Genomic DNA, 16015 nt, shown 5'->3' on the forward strand with positions numbered 1-16015 from the left:
CTAATTGTTTATATCTAGAAAACGATTAACTTTAGAGAAAAATTGCAAAATACTACACACACCGGCAAAATTAGCCGAACACCTTAAAAATGGGACATGTTTGATGTCACGAATTTCCTAAACCAGTGGTCCGATTTGAGTGATTCTTTTAGTGTGTTATAGCCTTATTATTTAAGAATATCTTTGTAATAACATTATTGCTAGACAACTAAATATCATTTTATACCGGGTGTAACAATAATACTGTGATTTTTTCTTAAAGTTTGGAACACCCTATGGACTATTCTAGCATATATAAAATATTAAAATTAAAACTAGGTTATAACCTTAGGCTTTCTTAAACTTTTCTTTCTTGATTCATTTGCTTATGTTGGAAAATAAAAAAGTTATGGTCTTTAACAACTAGCCATGTTTTTCATCGATAAATCCTCATAGTAGGGGAGGAAAGTATGCTAAATTTGCAGTTACTCGAGCGTTATGGGGACCTATTGGATTGTGAATAGTAAGTGCTAAAACCAGAAAAAGGTTAAGTTAAGTTTTTCATATATTGAGGGACTTTTCATTTTTTAATTTATTTTTCATTTGAAACAATCGTTCTTTTCCGATTATAGAGCGATCCATCCATAATTCTAAAAAATGTGTCGAATAAAAGTTGTTTATTTTTACGTAAAGAATCCAAATCTGCAATAAAAATTGGGGCTCCTATTTAAGATTTTAAATTAAATTCCCTTACCCCACTTCCGTGGGGGGACGTGTTTGGTGTCATTCGATAGATTTTTCAAAAATATTGAATACGTGTATGTTGTAGTTTTTCGATCTGATGTTCAGCTAGTTCAGATGAAATCCACGGGAGTTCGTCATTGTGACATCGCTTATTAATTTATTTATTTAATACATCTATTGAATTATTATAGGCTTGTTTATTAAACTAAGCAGATAATAATGGTAGGGGAGCCTAGGCCGAATTTTTTCAGTTACTCGAGCGCGTCTGATTATCACATGGGGAGAAACCTTGTACCCTGTAAATGTACCTATAGGTACCATATATTGGTTCTTAACACCGGGGAATTCATTAAGGGGGACCGAGAAAAATCTAGTCTTAGAAAAACTCGAAATCGTCAGATTAAGATTAGGTAAGTTAAGTACATGCAAAACAGTGTATATTTAAAAAATCTGACGATTTGAGCGGGGCGTAAAAAAATGGGTGAGTCACAAAGTTTCACAAAAAAAGCGAATATTTCACGAAATAAACGTCACTTTGAAAAACTATAAAATACGTGTTCAATATTTTTCAAAAATCTATCGAATAATACTAAACAGGTCACCCCACCGAGAGGGGTGGGGGTAAATAAAAAATTTTAAATGCGGTATTTCGCAAAATGAACATCAGGTCGTAAAACTGCGAAATACACGTATTCAATATTTTTCAAAAATTTATAGAATGGCACCGAACACGTCCCCCCACGGAGGTGGGGTTGGCGGGTTACTTTAAAATCTTAAATAGGAGCCCCCAATTTTTATTGAAGATTTGGATTCTTGACGTAAAAATAAGCAAATTTTATTCACAACATTTTTGTAAATTATGGATAAATGGCGCTATAATCCGAAAAAAACGATTGTTTCAAATGAAAAATTAATTAAAAAATGAAAAGTCCCCCAATATATAGAAAACTTAACCTTTTTCTGGTTTTAGCACATACTATTCACAATCCAATAGGTCCCCATAACGCAAGAGTAGCTGCAAATTTAGCATACTTTCCTCCCCTACTGTGAGAATTTATCGATGAAAAACATGGCTAGTTGTTAAAGCCCATAACTTTTTAATTTTCCAAAATAAGCAAATGAATCTAAAATGAAAATGTTAAGAAAGCCTACGGCTATAATTGAGTTTGAATTTCAATATTTTATATATGCTAGAATATTCCACAGGGTGTTCCAAACTTTAAGAAAAAAACACAGTCTTATTGTTACACCCGGTATAAAATGATATTTAGATGTCTAGCAACAATATTATTACAACGATATTCTTAAATAATAAGGCTATAACATACTAAAGGAATCACTCAAATCGGACCACTGGTTTAGGAAATTCGTGACATCAAACATGTCCCATTTTTAAGGTGTTCGGCTAATTTTGCCGGTGTGTGTATTTTGTTTAGAATGATCCAAAAATCTGATATAATATCTGCCCGGGTCGATTTATATTTTTAAATTAAAAAAAATATATAATTATTTAATTAATAATTAATTATAGTAAGAACAAGATTAGATCGGGCAACCGTTGTTTTTTGTAATTGTTAACATGCTAAATTACATATCCAATAATTTTTATCCATTAAACAGATCGGTGCAAATCGACCTTATATCGGGTCGTCTACTATAGTTATAGCAATTAAGCTTTTAAATAGTTCGATTCTTGTAAAATATCCTTCAAATATTGCCAATCAAAACCAACCGATATATTACCGGTAATTCGTTAACCCATAAAGTTAGCTTTAACCGATTCTACTTGACCTGTCTAAGAGTAACAGTGACAGGTAGACAAATTGGATCATCACAAAAGAAAATGGGATGATTCAATTTCAGGACCCAAGTTTACTGCTGCGATTTTATAACTTAGTGAAATGCCTTCGGGAAGCTAGAATTTGAGCTCGAACATTTTTGATTTTAGTGAATTTCCGGTATGTACGCTTAGTTTGTTGGGTCCTTTCATGTTTCGGAGAAAATAAATATTGATTTTGGGTAGTAAACAGAGATGGTGCACTCAGTGGCGTAGCGTGAGTGTCGGCTGCCCGGGGCGGAGGAAAATTTTGCCGCCCTCTTATTTAGGTATTTTAATTTAATGGGTACTATACATTACAAACATTCATTATAGATAGAGAACTTTTCGGCGAGAACAGCCATTATTATTTTGCATTATACAGGTTAGATCTTAAATAAAAAAGTTTAGCTAAGTTTTACAATCACGTTTAATAATTCTCTGTCAATATTATCTGCAAAGCATTTACTTTCTGAGCGCACAATTTTATGTCAAGTCCCCTTGTTTGTAAATATTTTTGTGTATCATTCACTTCATGTAGCACCGGTTGCCACAGCCCCAAAAAACAAAGAAATGAAAATGACTGTATCGAAACTAGTAAAGCACCTACATCTGTCCTAGTGTTTAAGCTTTCACATGCCTCTGTCAGTTTTTCCAAAGTGACGAGAATGTCTTTGTAATGATGCCATGTCACATTTACGGCATCGCATCTTGCACTCCACCGCGTGTCTTGAACCCTTTTTAAGAAGCTTTTGCCTGCAGCTGCTATCATAAATTCTCAACGATGTGCCGATGAGGGAAAAAAGAATAGCAACGTTCTAAAGTGCCGAAAAAATTTACTGAATCCACCTCAACTGAGGCAGCGTGTAAACAAACTAGGTTTAACGAATGATTTGAGAAAGGTACGAATTCAGCTTTAGGGTTTATTTCTTGAGTCATTTGCTGAACTTCTGAATACTTTCCAGCCATAACAGCAGCATTATCATATGCATGGCTTCTACAGTTGCTTATATCTAGGCCATCAGCTTGAATCTTGTCCAATATCATCTTTGAAATTCCTTCAGCAGTTTTGTCTTTAGTTTCAATGAAATTTATAAAAAATTCCATTACTTTTACTTCCTGATTTTCAATTACTACGTATCTTAATACTTGACTCGTTTGATCTTTATGAGAAAAATCTGGAGTGCTGTCGAATATAATTATTGAATAATACTTAGCCTTTCGCAATACTTTAGCAATTCGTTTTGTATTTGTGGTATAAGTGATTGAAATTTTGCCACACATTTTAGAACTAACAAGATGTTCACGAAGTACAGGATCGTATTTTGCAATTAAATTAACTAATTCTAAAAAGTTCCCTCTATTGGTACTGGTGTCGTTTTCTATATGTCCACGTAAATTCAAATTTTGTTTGCAAGGAATCTTATAATATCAAACATTCTGATAAGAATTTCCTGCCAATTCTTTATTTCTTTTTGCACTATGTCTTGCTCTTTTTTGTCAATAGTCTATCCTTTTTGAAGTCTGCTCTCCAACTCCTTCCATTTGCAATAATTTTGGATGTGTAGTGCACATGATTCGTGACGAAACCTTAGGATTTAATTTCCACCAAGTATTAAATCGATCAGATGAGCAAAATTTAGATCCGTTCGGTGTATTTACGTTATCAAATAAACGACAGCAAAAGCAAAATAATCATGCTTTAGATGGAGAATAAGCCATCCAAGTACGTAAAACTTTTTCGCCGTTACTCAATGTACGGTAAAACCATTCCTTAGTAAGCCGTCTTGTCTCTCCATTTGATTTTAAAGATTCCGTGCTCCTTTCAATCGGTCCGAATTTGTGGTTGCGACAAAAATATAAAATGGTTAAAATATTTACAAAATATTTTTATTATTTATTGTTAAAATTTGTCGCCCTTAAAAAGTGTCGTCCGTGGCGGGCCGCCCCTGCCGCCCCCACTACGCTACGCCACTGGGTGCACTCGCATGTGGGTTACACAAACAAAACTACCAACGGTTGCCTGTGTATATCAAACTTGAAAATTATTTTAAATTTAATTTAATTATTAACTTTAAGCGTAGTCACTTTTACATTATAGGTTTTTTTTAATTACTACAGTTCAATCGTTTTTTGCTGTCTTCCAATATGGCGGTGAAATTTGGACAATGAACTCTGAAACAGAAAAAATAATACATGCCTTAATATAGTCTTTTCACTACAAAAGCAAGATTACTTAGGTCTAGGTCAAAATTTCTGACGTAAGAGCACTGTTAAAACATTAGATTGTGACTTTTCGTCATGGCCACGTGTATGTCGTTATAGTAGGGGAGCAAAGTATGCTAAATGTGCAGTCACTCGAGCGTTATGGGGACCTATTGGGTTGTGAAGAGTAGGTCCTAAAACTAAAAAAAGTTAAGTAAAGTTTTCCATTTTAGTGGGCGCTTGCCATTTTTTAATTTAATTTTCTATTTTCAACAATGGTTTTTTCCGATTATAACGCCATCTATCCATAATTCCAAAAAATGTTTCGAATAAAAGTTACTTATTCTTACTATTACGTAAGGAATCTAAATCTGCAATAAAAAATGGAGCTCCTTTTTAAGATTTTAAGATTTTAAAGTAACCGGGGGGGGGGGGGGGGGTTACCGGCCGGGGGAAAAATTTGGTTTTAAAATAAAATTTTTAAAAATTTTAATTTTGAAAAATATGCTTTTTTTCAAAATAGCTTAAAAATTGTTAGAGATACCAAAAATCTCGAAAAACAAAAAAAGTCAGAATTGCTTTTCTGAATATCATGTATTTCTTGTTTTTCTGTTAGACAAAAATTGATTAATATTTGGTGTCTCTAAATTTGCATACATTCGTGATCAGTGACTCGTTCAACCCCGTTTAACTACAGCCATTTCAAAAATAAAGACTTTGAACCGATGAAACTTACAGATCATATAAACAATACATACACGAGTCAAGAAACTTGTGAAGTAACGATTAAGTTCATTTGAGATACTAATTAGGGGGTGACTTTCCCGATTTTTTTACCAAAAAAAAGGGACTAACTTTATTTTGAGCGTAACTTGTTTACTTTTGAGGCTAGAAATTTTTTTTATTGAACAAAAATGAAGCTTTTTTTAAACACTTTAAATAAGTTTTAATGAGTTTTCCCCGAAATGTGCTTCATTTTTGGTTATTTATTGTTAAAATATTCCATTGGGAATTTGACGAATATGCACCTATTTTTAATTAGCTATAACTCTGCTTCTACTTGGTACAGAAACGTGATATATACACCATATTTTTAAATTTTTTACAGGCTATATTTTTGCTACGAAAGTTTTTTCGACAAAATACTTGCTATTTGAGTTATTTGCGAAAAACCGTCTAAAAGCGTGGTTATTTTGTTGAAAAAATGAACATATTCACTAGCAAATAACTCGAAAAGTATTGACTTAGTGAAAAAACTCTATAGAACAGAAGTTACTTAAAATTAGTCAGTTTATCAATTTCCGGACTTACTTTGGACGAATACTTTTTCACCCCCAAGAGGTGATGAAAAGCCCCCCCGGGGCAAAAGCACATATCGGCACAATATCACTTTTTTTCTTTGACTTGTTAGCTATATGTATGCCAAATTTCATGTCAATCCAAGCGGTTCTTTAAAATTTAGAGGTTTTGCAATATTTTACCGTTAAAGAACGTACTACAAGTAGTTTTTGAGCTACAATGTCAAACGCTTATATTGTCAACTTTTATTTTCAGTTTTTTGTGTCTGTCAAATCGTAAAGTGATGCACACCGGAATATGTTTTTGAATCGCGGGGTAATTTATAAAAGAAAATGAGAACAGCTGTTGACCGTTTCTCACTACGGTGAAGCTCGCTGGCGCGAAGATGCAGCAAAGCGAGTCGAAGGTAGGAAGATAGTGTTAAATATCCCTATCTTCGACTCGCTTTGCGGCAGATTCGCGTCAGCATGCTTGAACATAATGAACAACGGTCAACAGTTTTCTCATTTTCTTTTGTAAATTACTCCGCGATCCATAAAGATTTTCCGGTGTGCATCATTTTACGATTTGACAGGCAAACTGAAAATAAAACAGAAATTAAAAATAAAAGTTAACAATACGTTAAACGCTTTTTCCTCAAAACTGCTTTTTTCAAAGGCTGTAGATATTGTAACTCTAAAACTACTTGACCGACCTACCTGGAATTTTGTATATATTTTCATATTTTCTTTAGACATTCCTTGAGGTAACGCTGTCGATATATTTTTGTTGTATGCTTACTTTTTACCAGTAGGTGTGATACCAAAAAGTAAAAAATCGTTATAACTAAAAAAACTCGACAGAGTTATCTCGATAAATATATAAGCTAATAATATCTTTTTGAATTTTTTGTTTATCATGATCCAATAATAAGTTCGGATGTCCACCGCAAAATCCATTTTTTCGAGGTTTCTTTAAAAATTTGCCACCGTTGGCTTATTTTCAACAATTTTCTTTGAATTTTGTTTGAGTATTTTTTGAATTATACCGAATAAAGTTATTTTTTAATTTAAAAACAAAATAATTTTATCATACTTAAAAAAGCCAAAAATGTGGTTGAAATGTTGATTTCAACCCTTACGCCCCCCCTTAAAGATATCTATGACACGATTTTGATAGGCAACCCATTCTGGTCGTGTTTGTCTATGTATGAAATTTATTAAAAAAAATGTTTCATCCGGCAAGCAGATGGGTACATTTCATCCTCCTATTCGGATCTTAGACTAACTGTTGTCATTAATGATTGTCTTCTTCTTCTTCTTTTTCTTCTTCTTCTTTTTCTTTTTGTATAGTCATGACTCTGTCTGTTTTTTCAATGTGCCTCTAGTAAGTTGTCGTTCCATCGTTTTCGTGGTCTTCCCACTGATCGTCTTCCTATTGGGGAACCGTCTCTCGCTGTCCTGACTACCCTATTTGTTGTCATTCGGCTTATGTGGTCATTCCATTCTATTCTTCTGTTTCTTACCCAGTTATTAATGTTATCCACCTTGCATCTCCGTCGTATATCTGTACTTCTAGCTCTCTCCCATAGAGACTTACCATCGATTTTTCGAAGGGTATTTATCTCCGCTGTTTCGAGCAATCTTTTTGTCCTCTCTGTGTCGGGTCGTGTTTCTGCCGCGTATGTCATTATTGGTCTGATGACTGTTTTGTAAATTCTGCCTTTCATTTCTTTTCCGATATTTTTATTTCTCCATATTGTGTCATTCAGGCAACCTGCAGCTTTGTTTGCTCTATTCACTTGATCTTCCACTTCTGTTTCGAGCCTTCCGTAGCTAGATAGTGTGATGCCTAGATATTTAAACTCCATCACTTTTTCTATTATTTGACCTTCCAGCTCCAATTTACATCTTATCTGCTTATCATATGGATCTGCTGTTATAACCATGCATTTTGTCTTTTTTGAGGAAATTAACATGTTAAATTTTCTGGCGATTATGTTGAATTGGTGCAGCATACGTTGTAAATCATCTTCACTTTGAGAGATTAGTATTGCATCGTCCGCATAGCAGATTATTTTAAGTTGTTATTCTCCCATTTGGTATCCTTTCTTAGTTCTTACCTTTTATTATTATTTCTTCCATGATCAGATTGAACAATAAAGGACTCAAGGAATCCACCTGTCTTATCCCATTGCCGGCTTCAATTGGGTCAGTTAGTTCATCTTCCACTTTTACGTTTATTGTGTTTTTCTGGTAGATGTTTTCTATCGTTTTAATTATTCCCAGAGGTACCTCTCGGGTATAACAAGTGGATAACGTCCTTTAATGTGACCCTGTCAAATGCTTTCTTAAGCTCCACGAAACATAAATATGCCGGTTTGTTGTATTCCAACGATTTCTCTTGAACTTGCCTCATTATAAATATAGCGTCACTGCATGACCTTCCCGACCTAAAACCTTGTTGTTCTTCTGTTAATGTTATAATTTCATTCAATTTGTTTATTATCACTTTTGTTGTTAATTTTAATGTTGTGTTTAATAAGTTAATCCCTCTGTAATTCTCCGGGTCTGATTTGTCTCCTTTTTTGAAGAGAAGAATGCGAAGAAAAGAAGAAAGCCTTTTTACAATACAGAACAAAACAAACACAACAGGCATACAACCACTACAAACGAATCAGAAACGAAACGAATACTTTAGTGAGACAAACAAAAGGGAGCACTGGCAGAGTTTCTCAAAACAGATGGAACACGACTTCTACGGAACACAAAAAGGAGTATGGAGAATGATCAGAGGGCAAAGAAAGGAGATGAACGAATTAATAAAAGCCAAACACATTCAGAAGGAAACATGGGCAGACTACTTCCGATCTCTATTTGCTAAAAGCGACGATAATGAACCACCAACTCCTGAAGTTAGGACAAACGAAGAAATAAAGGAAGCATTAAGAAAATTAAAATATAGAAAATCTCCAGGAGGGGACAGAATATCGAACGAATTCCTAAAGTACGGAGGACAAGATCTAACTAAACAACAACTATTAAAACTAATACAAAAAATAATAGAACAAAACAGAATACCACAAGAATGGAGATCAAGCATCCTAATTAATGATTGTGTTGTAAGAAAATTATCAGTAATTTACGAAATATAGGCGCTATCGGTTCACTTAATATATAACATGTAGATAAAAATCCTGGATAACTCGTATTCCCTTTAATATAAGTAGAAGGTTATCGGAATCTAAAGAGAACGTGTAAGAGGTGGATGTATCGCTGAGAGGTCTTTAAACACGTATATAATAACCTTTAGCTTCTAATTTATAAAATCCACTGCCTTCGACGTTCGCTTTTGGGTTGTTCTCTCGTTCTGGCGATTTCCACACGGATCCCGTCGATCCCGTCGAAATTCCCAAATTAATACCGTTCTTGTTGGCAACGAGTAATTTGACACGATTCCCGCCAAATTGGTAGCGAGGTGCTTTTTAAATTGGCCACTCCTGCAAGGGTAAATGAGCTCGTAGCCCGTAGCTCGTAGCTCTATGTACAACGCTTTTGACGCAAACCCACCACCCGACGAATTTATTCATAGAGATAAATCACATTCAATGCATTTCTCTTTGTATTTTGCTCCGTTTTTGTGTTTTTTTAGACATAAATCAGATACGGAACATTGTGTTCGGTGCCCCGTTTATGTTTATGCCGAATCGATACCAATTTTGATTGAAGATTTACAGTTATTTTTACGGAACACAACCTCCCCATATCTACTGTAAATAAAATTATTCACTTCATAAACTTTTTCAGAACGTTCACTTCACTTTAGTGATCAAATAGTGTATTTAAAAGTGTAGTTTTTTTTTAGCGAGCTGTTTTGGTAGGCTGTGTAGGCAGGAATAAACAATAAAAGTATTTAACTGCATTGGTAAACTTTTATGAAACGATGCTATTTTATAGTCCAGTCGGGTTAGACGAAAAATGGCCTAAACTTGCATAGCAAGCTACCCAATTTTGTATTAATCTAATCTTTAGGGAAGTCAACAGTGGTGTAATTTTTTTGCGTAATCAGTACAACGATATTATTACAATCTTTTCATAAATGACCAACGAGCAATTTTAATTTAACCTAAATTACTACTGTTCCTTAAAATTAAGAGCATTAATTTATTAATTCCCTATAGCGTCTCTTATCTAAACTAACAATATAGTATTTTACATTAGTCTAACATGCACAAACTTATGATCTGCTTTTCACTATTACTCAAATTAATTCAATAGGTTTTGTCCTCTTCAATATCCTAGTTTGCCCAGTAGTATTCAGGAGCTGGATTGCCTCCATATTCTCGTGCCTATAAAGTCGTTGCCCGTGACTTTCTGTCATGTTTTTAATGATTATATAAACAGTTTCCATGCATAAGTTCTTACAGAGGACTTTTGATTGCCACGTTCCAAGGAGCAACTAAAATATTTTTCATTTTGTTTGGAAATATTTTTTTATTATTGTTACAAGAATAAAAAACCGCTAAACGCCGTAAAAATGAGTGGCGCATACAATATTCCAGCTACAAAAGATCTTATATAAATATTACGTGGCGCGAAAATGTATTTTTATTTTGATTATTTTGATGCAAAATAAAACATTAGTTTTATTTTAAACGATTTTTCCATAATATTTGCTAAATTTGAAGTAAAACGCGCCACAAAAGAGTAACTTTGATACAGTTTTTTGAAACTCTTTTGTGGTGCGTTTACTTCAAATTTAGCAAATATTATGGAAAAATCGTTTAAAATAAAACTAAAATTTTATTAAAACAAAATCAATGGGAAAGTCCCCGTAGCTGGCTGTATACCATAGTTAAAAAACCATACAGAAGTAAAAACTTCTTTTGTATATTGGTATAAAAAGTTTTATTAAAAAACATAAAAGTCCTCCAAAAGGATTTGCAAAACGTTTTCAATCTGAATCAGATCATCCTCAGTGCCTAGAACGAAGTATTTCCACGTTAAAATGAATGCAAAAGGTTTAAAATTGTGACTAGGTTAAAGAAAAATGTGGCAATACTTACGTTCTGCTTCGTAAAAGAAACTAGCAACTTTTTTAAAAAGGTTACATCGATATAAATGGTTTACATAATAATTAAGTGATATTTGTAGCGACTCCAAGTCGATGTTACAAGATGAAATGTGCTAGGAGTGCTCAAAGGGTAGGGATGGGAAAAACCTACCGGTTTAAACCTAAAACCGGTTTTTTTACTTCGCAATAACCGGTTTTACCGGTTATTTTTTTGTCCCGGTTATAACCGGTTTTTTCTTTTTAAAGTAAAAACCGGTTATTAGGTTTTTACGGTGATTAGGATTAGGTTAGGTATTATTTTTTATCCCAATCATAATTATTATTCTCAAGTAATTATTCCCAACAAAACCATAATTCAAATTTTATTTTATTTTATAAATACAGAAGCAAACTGAAAGTGCAATCTCACATCAGCCAGAAGCAGTTATTTTTATTATAATATTTCCTTGAAAAGGTATCTCTAATCATAATATTTATATAAGAAGTGTCTGTTTGAATTAGATGCAAACATCATCCATTTTTCACACTAAACTCTTAACTCTTGACATTAAAAGTGGTTGAATGACTTTTTCTGATTACCAAAAATAATGCTCTGACTATGCATATCGTATTACTGATTACGAATACGAATCTCCAAGAATTTCGCTACGTTTTCAAAACGATACATGCATACAGGAAGTATTAAATGAGTTAAAATGTACCTATTCTACAAATATATACAAACGTGTTAAAAGTAATACGTGATAATTTTTTTTGATGGTAGTAAAAATAAAAGATAAATTGCATTATCCAATTTAGTTTTAAGTAAAATGGTTATGTTGATATTATTTTTTTTAAATCCCATTTCAAAGAGGGAAATTTTTTATAAGTTGAAATGGTTGGGGAATTTTTTAAGTTTGGGAGGAGAGGAAAATTGGTGGGTATTTTAGATAATAAATAAATATATTAATTAATAGAATAAAATGGTTTTATTAAAAATTATGTTTTATTTATATTGATATTGATGTTCTTTCGATAGTACTAATTTTGATCATATTGATATCGAGTCGAATGGATATCGCAAACTAAAGTGCATTGTAAATGTAACTTTGTAACCTATTGGATTAAAAAAACCGATAACCGGTTTTTTCAAAAACCGGTTTTTTTCGACCGGTTATAACCGCCAGGTTAAACCGTAAGCAAAAAAAACCGGTATAACCGAAAACCGGTGTTTTGTCAAAAACCGCCATCCCTATCAAAGGGCAACATGGTTCCCTGCCCGTTACTGGCAAGAACCACGAGTTCTTAACGAGCAGGAAACCATGTTGCCCTTTGAGCACTCCTAGCACATTTCATCTTGTAACATCGACTTGGAGTCGCTACAAATATCACTTAATTATTATGTAAACCATTTATATCGATGTAACCTTTTTAAAAAAGTTGCTAGTTTCTTTTACGAAGCAGAACGTAAGTATTGCCACATTTTTCTTTAACCTAGTCACAATTTTAAACCTTTTGCATTCATTTTAACGTGGAAATACTTCGTTCTAGGCACTGAGGATGATCTGATTCAGATTGAAAACGTTTTGCAAATCCTTTTGGAGGACTTTTATGTTTTTTAATAAAACTTTTTATACCAATATACAAAAGAAGTTTTTACTTCTGTATGGTTTTTTTAAATTTTATTTTGCATCAAAATGAAAATACATTTTCGCGCCACGTAATATTTATATCAGATCTTTTGTAGCTGGAATATTGTATGCGCCACTCATTTTTACGGCGTTTAGCGGTTTTTTATTCTTGTGTCAGGAGTTTTTCAAAGTTTTTTATAAATTAAATGTATGAAGTTAATGCAATTTTTCTCGATTACACGTTAAGCTTTATAAATGGTCGCCTTTGTCGCATTCTCTCCCAAATGACCAAGTGTCCATCGAATGTACACTAGATTTTTTGTCTATTTGAAATAGATTGAAAAAAAATATTGTTAATGAACTCGGATTGCCCGTTGCCAGATCAAATTTATTTAGCGTCGTAACCACTACAACTACATAAACCGTTTCGGGAATAATCGTAATTTTATTATACATTTTTAGCTTAATAACTTCTAAACGGCTTAACCGATTTTGATAACTAAACATGAGTTTGAAACGTATTGGCAAATAGTATCTGATGCATTTAAGGTCAAGTATGATAACTGAAGCTATTACAGGAATCATTGCAAGCTTGAAAAACCGTTTTTCCCATAGGAAATAGATTTAATCATAATTATAAAGCCTATAACTTAAAAAATAGAATTTTTCCGGATATGTGGTATACACTGCCAGATTCGTCTAGAGTCCTTCTACAAACGCTCAGCTATTGGTGCAATTCATTGGTTGAAATTTTGAGTAATTGTCGAAAAACCAAATTTTCAAAATTTACTTTTTCAGTTTTTCGGCGATACTGAGCCGTCTGTATGTCTGATCCTGACAGCTTCAACACCATTTAAAAGCTTAACTCAACACTATTGATTTGGTGTATTTGCGGTTCTCCTGTCTCTTCTTGAACCGAAGATATATATACACCCAAAAGATATGCCGTTTTGTACCTACCAAGTCCTATAGCTGGCTTATGGGTGGTCGCAAGTCACAAACTACACCTGTTCTGAATCGGCCCTAAACCCCTCTTCAAACAAAGAAAAACATCAGATCGGTTTAACTTTTCCAGTCACATACATAAATATTCATATTTTCCCTTTTTTAAATAGAAATTAAGTTATATTTCTGAGCTCGGTCACTTTTGAATGGTATAACTGATTTTCAAAATTAGATATGCCTTGGAAAGGCATCAGTACTATTATAAGCCGCAAAGGTGGAACTGTGTTTTGGGGACGAGAACGAAAAACAGGCCCTAAATAGGAAGGGCCGTAAAATCCACACCCTTGGACCAAAATGGATGGTTGATATATGAATGGGTGAGTCTTTTCCTGAGCTTTAAGATGGGAGTTGGCACAATTTTCAATTCCGTCCGATTTAGAAAATCGAAAATTTCGTGTATATATAGTGTCGCGTGTGTAGGGGGTTGTGGGTGTGCGCCACTGGCGAGAACTGCCGTTCTCTGGTAATACTATTGGTCTAGCACATATCCATAAGTCCATCCAGGTTTCAATATTTATTTTCAAAATAATAATTTATTTTGGATCGACATAGTTTCTTCCGACTAGTCAGTAAATTATTTTGTACCTTTTAGTTCTTCCTTTTCTTTCTTGAGGTGAGCCTTCTAGCGTAATTAATATTTTAATATTGCACCAGAATACTTAGAAATATCTGCATATTGCAATTGGATATTGTTGATTACAATTTTTTATTGGTAAAATTATCACCAGCAGATTTAGCTTCATTCAGCCTGACTCTCCATTTCTGTATCAATTTATGGATTTGGTTTACTGCTATTTGGAGCTTTTTGATCGCTTCATTACTAGTTTTCCCTACTATTTGGATAGCTGTATCATCAGCAACGGTGGCAACTGTGTTGTATTCCAGTACATATATATGACATATTGTAGAGTAGGTATTGGATCGGACCCAACACATTGCCTAGTGGAACACCTGCTCTAATTTCTATTATGTCTTAAAGACAGTCTTATTGCTTAATTCTAAAGTGCCGTTAATTTATGTACGACTCTAAGTTGTGAGTACTGTTTGGGTGAAAAGCATTTTAATTTATTTATTAAACCTTTACGTCAGACTTTATCGAAAGCCTGTGCAGCCTCTAGGAAGACAGTTGAACACATTTTCGTTTCCTCTAGAGATATTTCGAAAAGATTTCTGATTCTGTGCCCCTGGTCGATTGTTGAATGCTCAATTCTAAACTTGACTTGATATGTTGGGATCAAATTGTTTGCTTCAATAAGCAAGCTCAATAAGTTTCTCAAATGGCTTCATTCTCACAGGGAGCAGAAATATCGGTCTGTATGACGAAACCTCACATATTAATTTCCCTGATTTAGGAATCCTAATCACTTCGGCCATTTTCCATGTATATTTTAATCTGATTGAGCAATAATTAGGATTGTTTGTTTTACGATAGCTCTTAAGTGAAGATTTTTAGCAGGTCGTCCGTAATAGATAGAAATAAGAGATAAGTCATATTCAATGCATTTCTCTTTGTATTTTGCTCCGTTGTTGTGTTTTTTTTAGACATAAATCAGATACGGAACATTGTGTTCGTGGCCCCGTTTATGTTTATACCGAATCGATACCAATTTTGATTGAAGGTTTACAGTTATTTTTACGGAACACAACCTCCCCATATCTTATACTGTAAATAAAACTATTCACTTCATAAACTTTTTTATACGACAGGTGGGGTGTAGTACACCCCAATAATGCTAAAACGACTAAAATATAAAAAAAATTTTCATGTACTGTAACTAGCGGCTAGATAGCTTTCTATTGTATATTCATCTATGCGATGACACCTAGTTTTTAGTCGTCTGTTTAGTTTCAGCAAGTACATTTGGATTGAAAGTGGCCACATCCCACGAGTCGGATTTTGTACTTTCTGCAGAATTATCTTTATTTTGTTTTAATCCTATAAATAAGTAAGTACAGGTAAGTGAATAATACTTATTACAGATTTTAGCATATCTTTTATTAGTCTAAGCTAAAATGAATTACGAACGAGAATAAGCACACCTTCAGGCCTTATGGGATGAAGCAGACAGTGACGAATGTATTGACAAGAGTGATTAGGAAGTATTATTAGTGGAGTCAATGAAGGTGGATATGAGTTATTACCTCAGATTTCGTTGAACCTCCATCGATTTTCATAAAAATTGGTGAATGGTTAAAGGATACCTCAAGGAACAAAGGTGGCATAGTGCCAACTTGCGCTTTTTGCATTTTAGGGGTGAAATACACCCCTTTTTTAAAAATTATTTTTTAGATTTCTGAAAGTGCA

Source organism: Diabrotica virgifera, chromosome 9 (assembly GCF_917563875.1).
Source record: "Diabrotica virgifera virgifera chromosome 9, PGI_DIABVI_V3a".
Taxonomy (NCBI): Eukaryota; Metazoa; Arthropoda; class Insecta; order Coleoptera; family Chrysomelidae; genus Diabrotica; species Diabrotica virgifera.